At 42.4% G+C, this 12625-nt stretch overlaps 1 long non-coding RNA gene across 1 annotated transcript in view; it reads left to right on the top strand.

Moving 5' to 3' along the window:
* The first annotated feature begins 212 nt into the window (after nt 1-212).
* LOC129395738 (uncharacterized) overlaps nt 213-12625 on the top strand; it is a 32544-nt gene continuing 20131 nt past the window's right edge. The window contains exons 1-2 of the long non-coding RNA XR_008622991.2: nt 213-682; nt 4774-4936. This is a non-coding gene — a long non-coding RNA (uncharacterized LOC129395738). The remainder of the gene's footprint in view (nt 683-4773; nt 4937-12625) is intronic.

Here is a 12625-nt window from a genome sequence, read left to right as displayed (position 1 = left end):
AGAATTGTGTTCATAAAACATAGTTCATAAATCTTGTTTGGCAAAAATAAGATATTCTGTTCATATTTAGACATCTCTGCTGATTCATATAATAACATACATTTTGGTTTTGCAAAGGTCTGAGAACATAACCTCTTATCTTACAAACTCTGGTTTTAGGCTTCAACAAGAGTCTTCGTACCAAGTATATTAACTCAAACATACGACTAGACTAAAGGTGCCTGTGGTTTCATGAGAAATAACACCTGTCTTGAAGAGCCAGTAAGCCTGTAAACTCTCTTTCCAGATCACAGCTAGTTGACACTCATCCAGGGAAACATTGCGTTCTGAATGCCTAAGAGGTTGTTGTACAGGCTTGGGTCCAGATTGAGATCCAGGCATCAGGAGAGGGTGTTTTATTAAAAGTGTGGCTGGAGCAGCATGCAAGGATGAAAAAGATTGAGAAAGAATGGACTCTTCAGTAAATGTTGAGGAAGATATTTTCTGAAGAGGATTAGCAGAAAAGGCTATGGAAAGAAGAATAGGAGAGGAGACCAGAGGAGAAAAAACTGAGCAAGATGGGAAAATGCAGAATGAAGGGAATGTACAAGAAGAAAAGACTTAAGAAGAACACAGTGTACATGGAGATGGAAAAGAACAAGAAAGAAGAAAGAAAAAGGAGGAAGAAAGAGAGACAAGAAAGGTAGCTGGGACTTCAGGGCTTTCTTTTATCTTGATAATTTTTAATTTCCTTCCATAGTGCTGGTAAACAACTCTTCCAGGAAGCCAAATGCTTTTAAGCTGGCTTGGTTGGAGAGAATTGATTTTATCCTGGCTTTCTGTGGCAGTTATCTCAGTTAACAAAGCTATTAAATACTGATCTGGGAAAGAAACTGTTTTTACTGGCAAAAAGGTTACACGTTTAGACAAGGAGACAAAATGACTCATTAATAGTGTTTCTCCATTCAGCTCAATTTCAGGAGGAGAAAATGATGCAATTATATTAGCCTTATAATGGGTTCTGGGTCTTAGTATTTTTGTTTCAGGCTAGATCCAGGTTCTCACTTTGCCACCTTTAAAATCCACAAGGGATTCAATAATATCAGCTTCAGACTGGATCCAGTCTGTGTCTGCTTGGGTTACAGGCAGTATCCAAGATATGAGTGTTCTTCCTTTAAGCAAGATCCGTGGTTTGACTACTGCAGGTAGAACCTTGGGCCAGAATCTTAGAACCAAAGTTTCAGACTGAATAAAATTGTGAATTATATCAATGTCAGGCTGGATCGAGGAACTGAGTATTTGAGATTTTGAATAAGCCTATGAGCTGCCTTTATGCACCTGAATGTAAAACAAAGATCTGACTATATCAGTTTCCTGCTTGTTCCAGGGTCTCACTGCTTGGGTTTCAGGGTGGGTCCATGTTTGATATGTAGCAGCTCTTTGCTGAGTCCAGGGACAAAATATACCAACTTCAGTCTGGGGCCAGGGAGAAAGTGGCTGACTTTCAGGATGAATTCAGGATTTAACTGTATCACATTGAGGCTGTAAGCAAGATGTGACTGTATCAATTTCAGTCATGTTACAGGGTTTTATTCCTTGGCTTACAGTCCAAATTTGGAATACTTCAGTTTCAGGTTGGTTCCAGTATCTCATTGAATTTATTTGAGTCTGGAACCAGTATCTTATCACTCTATTGGTTTCATGGTGGGTCCAGGGATGAATTCCAGAGTAAGTCCATGGTCTGATTGCAGCAGGTGCATGCTAAATCCAAGAGTAATTTATGCTAATTTGATTGTGGGTCCAGGAGTGTGACGCTTGAGATTCAAGTTGGGTCCAGGGTCAAACTGCATCGTTTTGGGGACAAACATATCAACATAGCTGTCTCAGGCCAGGTCCTACTTGCTTGAGATTCAGGCTCAGTCCATTGTTTTATTTTATCAGTTTCAGAATGGGTCCAGTGTCTGACAGTATTGGTTTCAGCATAGGTCCAAGGTTGGATAACATCACCTTCAGACTGGGTCCAGGGTCTGACTGCATTCTTTTCAGATTGGTTCCATGGGTGGATTACGGCTGCATCCAGGTAGTAACTGTTTGAGAGTAAGGTTGAGTACCATTTCTTCTTACATAATTTTGGGTCTGAAGCCAAGCACTCAGAATATTAATATCAGGCATGGTCAAGCATTTTGCTGCCTGTATTTCAGTCTGATACAGTAGCGTATCAGACAAGGACAGGGTCCAGAGTCTGACTGCTTGAAATTCAGCATGAGTCAAAGGTCTGATTGTATTAGTTCTAGCTTGAGTCCAAGGGTGGATTGTGCCTGCTTCAGTCTGGATCCATATTTTGCTATTACGGCTTCAGAAATTGTTGTGGATCTTATTGTACCTACTTCAGATGGTGTATATGGGAAGAAGGCATCCCTTTTGGATTGGATCCATGTTATTAAAGTTGTAGTTCTCTGTTTGGCCCAGGATGCTATTTTACCAGGTCCAAAGGGAGTAAATGTGCTCAGTGTTTGAAATTCTGGTGAACCCAAGGTTTTATTTTTTCTGTTCCAGTTTTAAACAAAGTTCTATAACTAGAGCTTCAGGTTGGGACCATGGTTTTGCTGCTGGAGGCCCAGGCACTATCCAGGATATAAGTGTTCCAAATTCAGGCAAAGTCCATTCACTGATACATTCAATTTCATGATGTGTCCATAAAATAGACTCTTGATTTTTATCTTGGATCAAAGGTTGTGTTTACTACTGGAGACTCAGACTGGGATCACGGAGTGATTGATTCAGACACAGGTAGTTTCCAGGTTTTTCCTGCTGTAGGGATATGCTAGGTCCATGGTAACACTGAGGAAACTACAGCCCATGCCTCTGGGTTTTCTGCTGAATATTCCTCGTAGTTCCATAATATAAGTATATCAGATACAGTCTGTGTCCAGATAATTCCTACTGGAGACTGGGCCTGCAGCCACAGTATAATTTTGTCAGAAACTGGCTGTGTGGAGGTAATGACTGCAGAAGATTCAGCCTGGGTCCAAAGTGCAACTATATCAGATACAGGATGTGTCCAGGGATTTGTTGCTAGAAAAAAAGGTTTGGTCCATGGTGTGACTGTGGAAACTATTGCTTCTATCCACGAATTGACTGCTAGAGATACAGGCTGGGTCCACAATGATAATGTATTAGACATAGGCAATATACAGGGATTTACTGCTGAAGATTCAAATTGGATCAATCCTATGTATGTGTCAGATACAGGCAGTATCCATGCAATTAATGCTGCGGATTCAGATTGGGACCATAATCTGGTTGTATTAGATGAAGGCTGTGCCCAGGCCTTTACTGTTGCAGATACAGCCTGTGCCCAAATTGTAGCTGTATGAAAAACAGGCTCTGTCCAGGGATTTATTGCTGGAAATTCAGCCTGGGTCCAGGGTATATCTATGGAAGCTATAGCCTCTGTCCAGGTATTTAATGATAGACATTTAGTTTCAGTACAAGCTTTCAGTGTACCATGTAAACTTTGTGAAAAGAAGATTAATGATAGAGTTGCAGGCTGTATACAGTATGAGTGTATCAGCAACAGGCTTTGACCAAGCATTTACTGCTAAAGATTGAGTCTGGGTCCATGGTATGACTATATCAGTCTCGGTCTATAGCAGAGGACTTGGGGCTGGAGATTCAGGATCTGTCCAGCTATTTACAACTGGAGACTTAGACTCCATCATGGAATTTACAGCTTGAAATTCAGCCTCGTTCCAAGTGTTTACTGATGGATATTTCATTTGGGTCTATAGTTTGCCTGCATCAGGTAGAGATTGTAACCAGAAAGTGATTGCTGGAGGTTTGGTCTGTGTCCGTATTATGACTGTATCAGATAAAGCCTCTCTCCTGGGAATCATTACTAGAGATACAGCCATGTACTGCAGTGTGACTATACCAGTTTCAGCCACTGTTAATGGATTTATTCCTGGCAACAGATCCTGGGTCTATGATGTGACTATTTTAGTTTTAGACTATCTCTGTTGTTTTACTGCTACACAAACATTCTTAGCCAATGGTGTCACTCTATCAAATAGAGTGTATGTGCAGGGATTGTTGATTTTAGAATGGGCCTGGGTCCACAGTATGACAATTTCTGTTTCAAGATTTGTGGAGGGATTTACTCCTACAGATTCAGCTTGGTTTGGTGGTATAACTGTAGCTGGTATGGGCTGTGTCCAATCATTTACTTTTTGTGGGAAAGAGAGTTTCAGGAATGCCAGATGAATTGGTCTCCCCTGTGTGAGACACCCATGGGGAGCCATGTGTGGCATCTGAGGAGAAAAGTGTCCTTACTGCCTTCATGTCTTTATGCCCCGAGAGCATAAGAGCTCAGCGGCATGCCACACGTTGCTTGGGGAAATAACACTCCCTTGAAGCAGTGGAGTAAAATCAAACATCTTGGCTTCTCCTGAAATCTGCTCCTACCCATTTTAGTCCCGATGAATTGAAGGTCTTAAGCAGTTTAGACACACGCTTTTGCTAGGGAAATTCAGATACTGCCACTGCTATACATCTTATTGAACGACTCACGAGTTCTCCTTCACTGATTAATCCTTTTCCTCATCCCTTCTTCCCGCTCCCGCCTGCCCTAAGAACAAAGAGCTTGTAAACCAATAAATTGGGTGGAGGCTGAGAGCTCCAGGCTATGAGTAAGAGTCTGACACTCTGGTCCCTTGGACTAGCCTTTTGAACTGTTATTCTGTCTCTTTCTAATTCTTTATCTCCGCCGGACTCGGGGTACCTGCCGGACTCGAGGTAACCGCCAGCTGGTGTGGGGCTGGTTTCCCCAACATCTGGTGGCCAACGCAGGGCTCCCCATAATCCCTACAAATAATCCAGTGAAGGAACGCCAGAGCGTGCAAAGTGGAGGACGACTGACAAAGGACACCTGAATATGTTTTCACTTCAAGCTCTACAGGTAAGTAGGGCGCTCGGAGAATTCCAGGGTAACCTAGGGAAAATATGAGTCAGGCTGAGAGTAAGTTTGTTAATTAAGCCTGGTGCAGCAGTTATTGTGCCACGGAGGGGTAATTGTGAATACCCAAAATCTTACATCTTTGTTCCATCTCGTAGAAAAGTATTCTTCTTGGTTCCTGGAATATGGAAACATGGATGTAAAAGATTGGGACAAGGTAGGATCAGACTTAATCACAACAAGAGGGCCCTTCTCCACTTGGTCTGTGTGGTCAGCAATTTAAACAGCACTGCAGCCTTTCCACACTGAGGAGGAGGAGGAGAAGTTTCAGGATGACGTAGAAAAGTTTAATAATCAGGAGTCTGCTAATCAGCAAAGTGAACTGTCACAGTCTAGTTTTAAAAAGGGGGAGAAATGGGAAGTTATATATCCTAACCTCCAAAAACTTATGAAAGAAACAGTGCTACCTACTGCGCCTTTAGGGGAAGGTCCGGAATGGCCACTCCAACTTTAGTCTTAGGTATTTTTGGAACAGGAGCCTGCGACGCGGCTTGCAGCTCCCATTATCGCACTCCCTTCCAGTAACTGTGGCAATGGGAAGCTTCAGGCTTGCCCAACAGCCAAGTAAGGGGAGGGAATGATCCAGGCTTACCTGCCTGTTAATTATGGCGGAGGAATACTGCGAGCTAGTCCAAATACAAATTATGGCGCAGGGACAATACAGGCGTCCATTCACCAGGCACAAGAAATGGGGAATTCGGATGCTTGGCAGTTTCTGGTAATTATTTCTCCAGCTGAGGAGCCCAGAGAACATGCTCAAGCATGCTGGGAGCCATTTCCTCTTAAAATATTAAAAGTCTTTAAAGCAAGCAATTGGACAATATGGGCCAAATTATCCTTATATTCATTCCTCGTTACAATCTGTGGCTTATAACTGGCGTTTAATACCTATAGATTGGGAGTCATTAGCCTGATCCACCCTGTCCCCCTCTGAATTTCTCCAATTTAAAACCTGGTGGACAGATTAAGCAACAAATCAGGCATGCAGAAATGCTCAAACCCAACCTCTGTTAATATCACATCTGATCAATTGCTTGGAATCGGACAGGCATGGGGTACTCTAAATCAACAGATAGTAATGGGTGATGAGGCTGCTTATCAGCTCAGAACGATGTGCCTGAGTCTGGGAAAAAAATCACAACCCTGGTACTACTTATCCTTCTTTTAACTCAGTTTAACAGGGTCCAAGGGAGACTTATCCAGATTTTATCGCCCATTTGCAAGACATGGCTCAAAAGGGTATTTAGGATTCTCATGCCAGGAAAGGGATCATTCAGCTGCTTGCTTATGAAAATGCTAATACAGAATGTCAGGCAGCAATTAGACCTATTAAGGGAAAGGCAGATCTAAATGAGGAAAAATCTTTAAGTGAATACATTAAAGCCTACCATGGCATTGTGGGGCACTTACATAAGGCCAGCCTCCTAGCTCAGGCAATGGATGAACTAAAGGTAACAAAAAGCACACGAGTGTTCCCTGGATCTTGCTATAACTGTGGGCAGACAGGACATACAAAAAGAGAGTGTACAAAGAGTCAAAAAAGGCAAAACTCAGGAGGAAAAAGCAGGGTACCAGGAACCTGTCCCATATGTAAAAAAGTAAACACTGAGCTAATCAATGTCTTTCAAAGTTTGATAACAGCAGACAGCCCTTGCTGGGAAATGGAGAGAGGGGCCAGCCCCTGGCCCCGATTCAAAATGGGGCATTCCCAATTCAGGATGGGATGTCCCCGACTCCAAATGGAGTCTTCCCGGCCCAGTCTATCCCTGTACAAATGTACAGCAATTATCTCCCTCCACAGCTAGAAGCGGGGCAGTAGTTTTATTCTGTACTGAACCTGTATCCCTCCTTCCTGGGGAGCCTCCTAGGAAGGTCCCAATGGGAGTTTACAGCCCATTGCCAAATGGCACAGTGGGACTTATACTGGGAAGATCCACCTTAAACATAAAGGGAATTCAAGTACATACTGGAGTAGTGGACTCTGATTGCCAGGGAGAAATTCAAATTGTTTTCTCCTCCACTGTTCCCTGCAGTGCTAATCCAGGTGACAGAATACCTCAACTGTTACTTTTACCATATGTTAAGTTAGGAGAAAGCTCAGAAAAAAGAACAGGAGGATTTGGAAGCACAAATTCAGCAAGCAAGGCTGTCTATTGGGTAAATCGAGTGTCTGACAATAGACTTATTTTTATGGTTTATTCAAGGAAAATAATTTGAGGGTCTGGTCAACACAGGAGCAGATGTGTCGATGATAGCTCTTTAACAACAGCCAAAAAAACTGGCCTAAACAAAAGGCCCCAGTGGGTCTTGTTAGGCTCGAGGATTTGCTTGCATCTCACCAGGAGAGAATCAGCTTCCTGTCTGGGTACCCACAAGACATCTTAAGCTGTGCCATGAGCCAGAGTCCAAGGAAGAGAAAAAGACCTTGGAATGTTCCTGCACCCACAGTTGATCAGATGGCTCAGATGAACATCTCTGTTGGGCACATGGAAACAAGTGAAACTAGCCACGTCAACTCCACCAACCTGGGGCCAGATTAAGAGACTAGCTCACATTGCAGAAGAGAACCTGGGGTCTCAGAACAAGCCGCTGACCACCAGTAATCTAATGGTAGCTATGACGGTGGTAATCTCCTTGGTGGTGAGTCTCCCTGCAAAGGGGCAGATCAAAATTACACTTATTGGGCCTACATTCCACTCTCACCACTGATTAGGCCTGTTAACATGGTTAGTTGACCCAGTGGAGGTTTATGTTAATGATAGTGTCTGGATGCCTGGACCAGCAGATAACCAAGGTCCTACTCATCCAGAAGAGGAAGGAATGTTAATGAGTGTTTCCATTGGTTATTGCTTTACTCTCATCTGTCTGGGGCTGGCAGCAGGATGTTTAAATTCTGATAAACGAAGCTGGATGGCTTATGTTCCTGCACATAATTCATCAAAAGCCTCTATTCATGTATTTAGTGGAAGGACATTTCAATGTTTGGACCCTATTAAATACCTTGAGCATGGCTATGTTATGACGCATCACCAGATTAATAAATTTAAACCTAATAAGAAGTCCTGCCCTGCGTAGGCAGGCCACTCAATAGTCTGAAAACTAGAGGTTCTAACCTGGGAAGCTTGTATTGCAAGTAGCAGTGCTGTACTGCAAAATAATTCCTATGGAATCATCATTGATTGGGCCCCTATGGGACACTTTGCAGTAAATTGTACTGGACAGCATGACGATTGTAGAGAGACTCCTTTTGCAAATGACTACCCAGATAATGCACCAAAATTATACAGAAGAATTGAAACAAATTACACTATTAAGTGGGAGGAGAATGGTATGGCTCCTCCAAGCCCAAAAATGATTGATCCAATTCTAAGTCCAGAGAATCCAGAATTGTGGAAATTAATGATGGCTCAAATCCCAATTCAGATTTGGAAAGGAGAATATAAAACAGAGAACCATAGTAAAAAACTTCGATTTGTTGTAGCCATGACCTCTAACTAGACAGTGCATTTGCAGCGTTGTGTTAAACCTCCTTTTATATTGGCAGTGGGAAAAATTAATATCCTACCTGACTCTCAAACCATACCATGCTTCAACTGTCATCTTTTTACCTGCATTAATTCTACCTTTAATAAAGATAATAGCATTTTACTGGTTAAGTCTTGAGAAGGAGTTTGGATACCTGTTTCCCTCAATAGACCTTCGGAGGCCTCTCCCTCCATACATAGTATCACTGAAGTGCTAAACAGAATACTTAATAGATCAAAGAGGTTCATATTTACTTTAATAGCTGTGATCATGGGCCTTATATCTGTCACAGCTACTGCTGCTGCTGCTGCTGGTGTTGCTTTGCACTCTTCTATTCAAACTGTGGGCTTTGTGGATAGTTGGCAGAAAAATTATTCTAAGCTTTGGCATTCCCAAAGCCAAATAGATCAAAAATTGGCAAATCAAATTAATGATCTCCATCAAACAGTAGTTTGGATGGGAGATCAGATTCTATGGAGCATAGAATTCAAATGCAATGTGATTGGAATATTTCTGATCTTCGTATTACTCCTAGCTCTTATAATGCCACTGAACACCATTAGGAGATGATTAGACATAACCTACCTGGAAAAGAAGACAATTTAACACTAGATATTGCTAAATTGAAAAAAACAACTTTTCGAGACACCTCAGGCTCACCTAAGCCTGTTGTCTGGAGCTGATATTCTTGCTGGAGCCACTGATGGCCTTTCTAAGAGTAATCCTTTAAAGTGGATGAACACCATAGGTAGATCAACAATTGCAAATTTTATTTTGGTTTGTGTCTGTTTATGCTGTTTGTTTTTAGTCTATAGATGCAGAGGGTGCCTTGGGAGAGAAGCCAGAGAGCATGAATGATAGCAATGGCAGTTCTAATAAAAAAATAATAATAGAGACAAAGAAGGAAGACACATGAGAAAGAGAGTTTCTGGAATGCCAGATAAGTTGGTCTCTCCTGTGTAAGACACCCATGGAGAGACGTGGGCAGCCTCTAAGGAGAAAAGTCTCCTTATTGCCTTCATGTCTTTATGCCCTGAGAGCATAAGAGCTCAGCAGAATGCCACAGGTTGCTCGGGGAAATAACACTCCCTTGAAGAAGTGGAGTATAATCAAACATCTTGGCTTCTCCTGAAATCCACTCCCACCCATTTCAGTCTCAATAAGTTAAAGATCTTAAGTCGTTTAGACACATGCCTTTGCTCAAGGAAATTCACAGAAACTGCCACTGCTATACATTTTATTGAATGACTCACAAGTTCTCCTTCACGGATTAAACCTTTTCCTCATTCCCTTCCTCCCCCTCCCATCTGCCCTAAGAACAAGGAGCTTGTAAACTAATAAATTAGGTGGAGGCCGAGAGCTCCATGCCATTTGCAAGTGTCCGATGCTCTGGTCCCCTGAACCCACCTTTTAAACTCTTATTCTGTCTCTTTCTAATTCCTTTGTCTCCGTTGGACTAATTCCTTTGTCTCCACTGGATTCGGGGTACCTGCCAGGCAGTGTGGGGCTGGTTTCCTCAAAACTTTTGGAGATTCAGCCTCAGTCCACCACGTGAACATATTGGTTTCATATTGTTTCCAGAGATTTATGGCAGGTGATTTGACTTAGTTCCATCATTTGATTGTATAAGCTCTTGCCTGTGTCAAATGTTTTTCTGCTGAAGACTCAGCCTGGGTCCAGGGTATGAGTGTATCAGATACAGATTGGATCCAAGGCTTTACTGTTAAAAACTGTAAACTTTACTTCAAACTGAGTTCATGGTGTGTGTGTATCAGCTACAGATTCTGTCCAGTACACTACTGCTGAAGATTCAGCCTTACGCCATGGAGTGTCTGTGTCATATATAGGCTGTGTCCAAAGATTTCCTGCTGCAGATTCAGACTGTGCATAGTGTGATAGTAGCAGCCCATGGCAGTATCCATGGATATCCCGCTATTAATTCAGCCCGGTTCCATAGTGTGATGGTATTGGCTATGGACATTGTCCAGGTATTTACTGATGGACATTCAACCTGGGTCCAAGGTACGATTATGGAAGGTATAGGCTGTGTCCATGGAATTACTGCTGGAGATACAGCCTGGGCCCATGGTGTGACTTTGGAAGTTGCAGCCTCTGTGCACAGATTTACCATTGGAGACTCAGCTTGTGTCCACAGGATAATGCTATCAGATTCAGGGTGTGTACAGAGATTTACTGCTGAAGATTCATCTGGGGCCCATGGTTTGATTGTATAAGACATATACTGTGTCCATGGTTTTATTGCTGGAGACTCATCCTGAATCTATTGTATACTACTATCACCTACAGACTTTGTCCAGGGATTTATTGTGGGAAATTCAGGCTTGGTCCACAGCTTGTCTACATCAGCTATTTGTTGTGTCCAAGAATATCGTGCTGGAGAACCATTCAGGATCCCCTGTGTGACTGTATAAGTTTCAGACTATGTCCAGGCATTTCCTACTATAAATTCAGCCTGATTCCATGGTAGGACCATATCAGCTGTAACATCTCTCCAGGGATTCATTGCTGCTGTTTTACCCGGAATCAATGATTGAGTCCAAGATACTGGTGGGTGTTCAGCGTGGGTCCATGGTTGGAATATATCTTGTTCCCAGGGAATTACTCCTAGAGTTTCAGCCAGAATCCATGTTGTGAGTATATCAGTTTCAGACTGTGTCCAAGGATGTAATAATAGTGATTCAGCCTGGATACACATTGTGACCATATCAGATATAGGAGAGTGTATCCATGAATTCATCACTAGTGATTCAGCTTGGGTCCCTAGTGTGATTATATCAGTTTCCAACTGTTTCCAGGAATGTATTGCTGGAAAGTCAACCTGGTTTCACAACATTATTGTTTCAGTATCAAAACGTATCCAGTTTTTTACTGCTGGCAGATAAGCCATGGTCCACAATGAGACTGGATTAAATTCAGATGGGAGCCAAGTATTTCCTTCTAGATATTCAGGCTGTAATTTTGTCCAAGGACTTACTGGTGTCATTTCACCAAGGGTCAATGGTATGACAGTTTCAGCTATAGTTTTTGCCCAGGGGTTCATTGCTGGAAATCTATCCTGGATCCATTGTGGGACTGTCTTAGCTATAGGCTCTGTCAAAGGCAATAAGGCTGGAAATTCTTCTTGGTTCCAAAATTTGACTTCATCACATACAGAATGTGTCCAGAGATTCACTGCTGGAGATTTGGCAATAGTCCACAGTATGATTGGATCAGTTTTCCTCAACAGATGGGTGGATGTTAATCCTTGAAATTCAGCCTTTGTCCATACTGTGACTGTATCTGATAACATATTTGTCCAAGAGTTTACTGTTGGAGTTTCAGTCTGGGTCCACAGTGGCACTGTGGAAGTTTCAGATTATGTCAGGGATTTAATTCTCAAGACTTTCCCTGAATGCATGGTGTTAATATAGTAGCTTCATTTTGTACCCAGGAATTGATTACATCAAAGTCTTTCTGAATCGAGTGTCTCAAAGTGTCATCTTCAACTTGGGTCCAGGATCTAACTTTATCACTTTCAACCTCACCCCAGAGTCTAAATGCATAATCTCATGATGTATCCAGTCTCTTAACTTATCAGTCACAGATCGGTTCCAAAACCTCACTGTTGCAGTTTCAGACTGTATCTAATGATGATCTGTCAGAGTTACTGGTTCTCTCCACTGTGTGACTGTCTCTGCTTGAGACTGAAACAAAAGTTTGATATCAGCTTCAGTGTGATTCTAGGGTCTGCATTTATCATCTTCAGGTTGGGGCCCAGGTACCACTGTTTCCATTCCAGTTTGGGCCCAGTACCTAACTGGATCTCTTTCTGATTGGGTCCAATGTTCTTTTTTCCATTCTTCAGTCTGGGTTCTGGGTCTCAATATTTTAAATTTATGCTGAATCCAGGGTCTCATTCTTTCAATTTCAGTTTGTAACCATGGATTAATTGCACCAGCTTTCAGGCAAGTCAAGAGTCTTCCTGACTGAGTTTCTGCCTAGGCCCACATTTGGACTATGGCTGTTTCAGGCTGACTCCAGGGTCTGATCATGTCAACTTTAGAGTGAAGTAAGGGCTCAATTATGTTCATAATAGGATGCATGTCT

This window comes from Pan paniscus, chromosome Y, assembly GCF_029289425.2.
Source record: "Pan paniscus chromosome Y, NHGRI_mPanPan1-v2.0_pri, whole genome shotgun sequence".
Lineage (NCBI taxonomy): Eukaryota > Metazoa > Chordata > Mammalia > Primates > Hominidae > Pan > Pan paniscus.
The sequence above is the reverse complement of the archived record's forward strand: the minus strand, read 5'-3'. Positions and strand labels throughout refer to the sequence as shown.